Source organism: Delphinus delphis, chromosome 20 (genome assembly GCF_949987515.2).
Source record: "Delphinus delphis chromosome 20, mDelDel1.2, whole genome shotgun sequence".
Classification (NCBI taxonomy): Eukaryota; Metazoa; Chordata; class Mammalia; order Artiodactyla; family Delphinidae; genus Delphinus; species Delphinus delphis.
Window position 1 is genome coordinate 29898478 of NC_082702.1, and position 6238 is coordinate 29904715.

The following is a 6238-nucleotide window of genomic DNA, read 5'->3' on the forward strand; positions in this document are numbered from 1 at the left end:
TTTTCCAGATTAGGAAACTGAGACTCAGAAAGGGAAAGTGACCTACCCAAAAGGACATGGCCAGACTTTGAAACCCAAACCATAGCTTCTAACTGCTTCTCTTCCTCTGGTGTCACAGTTGTCTCCTCACAGCTCAAGTATATGGCAGAGAAATGAATTGTCCACCAAAGAGTCATGCTCCCACTTCTGTAATACAGGGTGTTAGTGGGAAGCAGCCACGAGCCAGAACTACATTTCCCAGCTTCCCTTCTAGGTGAGGTCACGTGACTCATTCTGATGTGTACCATTTTCAGACACCAGCAGTTAAGAAATGGGTGTGCCTTCCCCACCCTCTCTTCCTTCTTCCACAGCTCCTTGTAGATGAACACAGCAAACTTGGAAACAATTGTTGAAGATGAAAGGACCACAAGACAATGAATCTGGGTACCTGAATCATCATTTGGAGGAAAGCCACCTCCCGTTAGGAGCGTCCATTTTGGACTTGACATTAGGTATAAATATACTTCCATTGTATTTGAGCCATCATACGTTTTTGGTTTTTTTTGTTACAGCAATCAGTGTTACCTTAACCATACATATATATTAAATAGATTTTAAAAAATCTTTCCTTTTTTCCCCTTTCTATAGTAGCGGAGGGGTTTGCAACGGACAGGGCCATCCACTTGAATTCAACCCACTTGAATGCAAAGGGCCGTGGGTGAGAAAATGACTCCAGTTAAGTTTGGTTTCTGGGTATAGAGGTGGAGGGGCCCTGAGTGTCACTGCATCTTTCCTCCCCACCCCCCACCCCCAATACCACCTTGGCTTTGAAGAGGGACTTGTTCATATTTCAACTGGAGGTGAGCATATTATCAATTGAGCCCTCCTGGAGGAAGACAGAAGACAAAACAAGCATTTGGCCTGTCTGAGCCACACACCCTTAACCAAGATAGGAGTGAACATGTTTGGGAACATCAAAGGCAGTGTGATATCTTAAGTATAAGGAGATTAACATTTCCAAAATTTGCCCCTCGGCCGGTTCCCAAGAATCCAGCAGACAGAGCCAGAAGGGACAATTAACATCACCCATCTGCACTGGGGTCTTCTGACGTCTCATATTAATTTCTTTTGAGCTTTCAGCTAGGTTCAGGATGGAGGAGGCAAAGCAGGTCTCCTATTTCAACAAGAAACCTCCATACACAAGGGAGATGTTAAAAAGCCCTGGGAAATGATAGTAAAGGTGCCAAGTCCTGGGGGAGAATTCTGCCCTCACAAGTACCAGGCCACTTACACTCAGAGACAGACAGATAGAAAGTCTTTACTGATCTTCTTACAGTCAGAAACAGCTAGTGCCCTCCTGAGCCAGCCAGTCAGTGAAAAGCAGGGCTGAGACTGTTTGCATGAATGGAGGAGGGGTGAGGCACTGGTTTTGTCCCTTTGAAGCAAGAGGCCAAGAATATCTCAACACACTCCAAGTACCAGCAACAGTAGGCAATGGATGGAGACCAAAATCCCTTACAGCTGTTGGAAACCATACCCTATTCAGAGATAATTGGCAATTAGTTAAACAACTCCTGTTTAAAATACTCCTCCTCTCCACCCTCAAAGACAGCTGTGTTTAAAAAGGGGTGGAGAGAGACTTCTCAAGAAATGTGGAAACCTAATCTTCAAGTCAATAAAACAAAACAGGGCTCTGGGAGGAAATGAGTTAGAGAAGTTAAAAATTTGTCTAGGTAATGGAACATCTTTTGAAAATCCATTGCTCCGTTTTTCTCTTGCAGTAGGAACTGGTGGTCAAGAACACAAACTTTGGGGTCTGAAAGGCCTAGGTCTGAGGACCTGCTCTGCCATTTACCAGCCGTGTGAACTTGGCAAGTTTCTTAAACTCACTAAGCCTCAGTTTTCTCATCTGTAAAATGGGAATGATAGTAATTATACTGTGAAGGTTAAATGAGATGGTGCTTGGGCCTGGCACATAGTTAAGTGCACATAGTTAAGTATGCCCTTAGGCATACATGCTTATTCAAACCCAGATTCCCCAGCCTGGCATTCAAGCTCCTCTGTAATTTTTCTCCAACCTAGTCTTCCAAACTCTTGCCCATTTCCCATCTTCTCTTAACTGGCAACCAAAAGGAACCAGACCCCTAGGCCTTAATTTCCTAATCTATGAAGTGAGATAGAGAAACTAGATTCTCTCTAAGGTCACTGCCAATCTTTTCTTCCCATCTTGCATGTCAGTCTTACAAGGTCAGGCTCAAATGCCACCATGAAGCCTTCCCTGGGAAGGAATTAATTTCTTCTTGCAAAGCTCAAGCCAGAGTTACAAGCTAGCGGCTCTTTTGTTTGACCTGCACTATATTTTTAAAAATCAGAAAACGTCACCTAAAATTTTGGATTTCCACCTTCTCTAAAAAGAGTCGGAAGACCTGGCAATCCTGGCTCTACATTCCTGGACCAAAAAAAAAAAAAAAACCGTGAAAAATAAAAAATCGTGAAAAAAAAAAATCGTCTGGAGATGGGTCACTGCTGCCCCCTGCAGGTTGGGCAGTCATTTCACGATTTCTCCACTTACTCCAGGGTGGACTTTGCCTGCCTGAGACCTGAAGGCAACTGAGATCCTCCCTCCTGTCCCCTCCCCTCCCCCTCCCCCTCCCCCTCCCCTCCCTCCCCTCCCTCCCCTCCCCCCTCCCCTCCCCTCCCCCCTCCCCTCCCCTCCCCTCCCCCCTCCCCTCCCCTCCCCTCCCCCCTCCCCTCCCCTCCCCCCTCCCCTCCCCTCCCCTCCCCCTCCCCTCCCCTCCCCTCCCCCTCCCCTCCCCTCCCCTCCCCCTCCCCTCCCTCCCCTCCCCTCCCCTCCCTCCCCTCCCCTCCCCTCCCTCCCCTCCCCTCCCCTCCCTCCCCTCCCCTCCCCTCCCTCCCCTCCCCTCCCCTCCCTCCCCCTCCCCTCCCCTCCCTCCCCCTCCCCTCCCCTCCCCTCCCACCTCCCCCTCCTCTCCATCCTCCCCAACCTTCCCCTCCTCTTCCACTCTCTGTGTTTTTCTTCTAGGGGCTATTTCTTTTTTTTTCTTTTTTTTTTTTTTGCGGTACGCGGGCCTCTCACTGCTGTGGCCTCTCCCGCTGCGGAGCACAGGCTCCGGACGCGCAGGCTCAGCGGCCATGGCTCACGGGCCCAGCCGCTCCACGGCATGTGGGATCCTCCCGGACCGGGGCATGAACCCGTGTCCCCTGCATCGGCAGGAGGACTGTCAACCACTGCGCCACCAGGGAAGCCCTCTAGGGGCTATTTCTTGCTTTCTACCTTCTGTGGGAATTACGGATGTTTATAGGCATCTTGGTCTCCTCTGCTACAGACTGTGAGATGCTTGGGGTGGGGGTGGGGTGGGACTCTCATTTATTCACCTGGTAAGCCCAAAGGCCCTGGCCCAGTGTCTAGCTTCAGAGATGGAATGAACAGCCCCCCTCCCATCCATATGAATGTCACCCCCTGGAATTGTGCAAACCAGCCCTGTGACTGAGTGAGCTAGTGAGCGAGGGAAAGGACAAGTGAATGATGAAGGCATGCACTTATATAGCACCTACTATATACCAGGCACTGTACCAAGTACTTTACAGCTAGATGAATACACATGGATGAATACCGAATGAATGGGTCTCTCTGCTCGGTTCCCAGCTCAGAGCTGCAGACCCCTTCTCTCTGCGAGATATGAACAGATATTCCAGCTCTGAACCTGGTAGATTTGGGGGCTCCATCCAACTGCTAGGTCTTGGCCTTAACAAGATCCACTCACATCAGTGGAATAGGGACACATATACTGTGATCATTACCAACCGGAAAACATCTTTCATTGTCCAAAGAGCCGTGCTGGGCCTCAGTGAAACCCCGAGACCAGTAGACAGAGGTCACTATAGCTGCAGAGTTAGACTATCTTCTTAGTTTCCCTTCCAGTGTCACCCAGAGAATCTGTTAGAGTTTTATTCCCTGGGGTAAGAATAAAACACTCTTTGCACCAAAATCTGCACCAATCTGTTTCATGTGTATGATGTTTTAGGGCTTCAAAATATTTCCTCATTCATTATCTACTCGGTTTTTGAAAAATGACCTCATTTCTTTCCCTCCTTCCCATCTCCATTAGGAGGTACATAAAACATGCATTACCTTATAGTACCCATTTTACAGAGGAGGAAACTGAGGTGAAAATTGAGGAAAGGATTTGCTCTAGGTCATACCGGAAGGCAGAAGTTATTACTTGGACTTCCGGCTCAAATCTTTTTCTAGTTTTCATCGCAAACATTTACACAGGTGGAGAAAACATACCAATCCACTAGCCACCGTTGTCATCAACAGAGAGGAAGGCATGGTGGTTGTGTAGATTGAGAGTGGGAGAGAAAGGGTGCGGGGAAGAGAGGCCTGGCTAGAGCGTGGCCGGGCTACAGGCTCGATTCCCTCTCTCCCAGTTACAGCCCCTCTTCCCAAGCCTGTCTCTGAGACACCTCCTGAGATAAGAGTGCAAAGATCACATGGACAGATTCTAAGAGAATCGAAGAGGAACAAAGCAGGGCAGAGTGACTAGGAGCATAGCCTCTGATGTGGAGAGGCCTGGGTTCAAATGTCCCTCACTTCGAACTGTGTGATCTTGAGTAACTGACAACCTCTCTGGCCTCAGTTAGCTCATCTGTAAATAGGGATTGGGATTGTGCCGAGGCTGTTGGGAAGATGAACTGTAGTAAATGCTCGATAATTGGTAGCTGTTTCATGTATTAGCTCCTTTGATCTCCAGGCTGTACCTCTGAGGGAAGGGAACAGGCTCGTCTCTAGTCACACAGTAAATGAGGGACCTTCCAGCCCACTGTTCTTCTAACACATCACTCAGCATTCTGGGTGGGTGGTCTGGAGGCTCCCGAGCGAGGAAAGCCCACTCTCCAGCTAACGGACGCTGTACCCTGTTTTCACTACCCTCTGCTTGCCCCAGTCTTAGCAAAATTCCCTGTTGGTCTAAAAGCCAGGGTGAAAGACCCAGCAGGAGATGATATTTTATGCCGACTTCAATCTCTCCCTTCTCCCCCAGAAAGATGTTCCTTTTTCCTAGGCTGGGAGGCTGGGTTCTGATCCACCGCCACCCCACTGAGAAGGTCCCAGGACCACCGGAAGCAGCTCAGCCGTCCCGAGCCCCAGCACCCCTCCCCCTATCCTCCATCCATCACCAGCAGCTGCTGACTCCCTCTCCCCGCATTCCAGCCCCTCTTCCTAAGCCTGCAGCCCCGACCCGTGTCCTCACTAAAGTTGAACTGCACCCCTGCCTCAGAGGGCTGAAAAGAGACAACCATCGCCGAGTCATCGAAGAATGCAAGAGGAATGAGAGCAGGGAGAGAGAGAGAGGCAGATACATAATTTATGGTATGGCGGCGTATGAGTGACAGGCAGCAGCGGGAGGCCTCAGCACCTTATCGATCCTTTCAAAAAACCTGAGAAAGGGCCCCGTGCTGAGGGCCAGGGGAGGCATGGAAGGTGCAGGCGGGGGCAAGGCCATTAAGGACGCACCGCGACCAGGCCCGCCGTCCCGGGGGTGGACTGGGGGGCTCCGGCAGGTGGGGCGCGCACGTGCGCCCGCGCACACGCACGCACACACACACACACACACACACGTGCGCGCCTGCCTCCGATCGATGACACCATGTCAAAACCTAAAATGCATGCTTTGGCTCTTAAGCCAAATGTGCGTATGTGCGTGAGATTTTTTAAAAGCATTGATTCATGATGGATCAACGGAAATCGAGGCTTATCTTTTTTTTTTTTCCCTGTGCAAAAAGGGGGTAATAACACTTTGCAGGGAGGCCCCCCGTCAGGGGTGGCGAGAGTAATTGTTCTATGAGGAGTGCCTTCTCCTCCTTTGTTGGTCACCAGAGAGCTCTGGGAGGAAGGTCAAGGTGTTTGCCTCAGCTTGCCCTCCCGCCGTTGAGGTACCCACCCTAACGAGGGGGTGAGGGCCTTCTCATCTGCACTGCCAGGCAGGGAGCTGCATTCCGTTCGCCCAGCACTCACCCTCTCATCATCCCAGGATGATCCTGCTCTTTCTCCAATTCCTAAGCAAATCCGATCAGCTCTACCTGCAAACTACATCTCCGTTCCTTCTGCCACGTCCATCTCTCACCTGGACTATTGTCTCTCTGTCCATTTCCCACCCAGCAGCCAGACAGCTCCCATCTCACCCAGAGTAACATCGGGTCCTGCACCATCTGACCACACGTCTCCTCCAAGCTCACC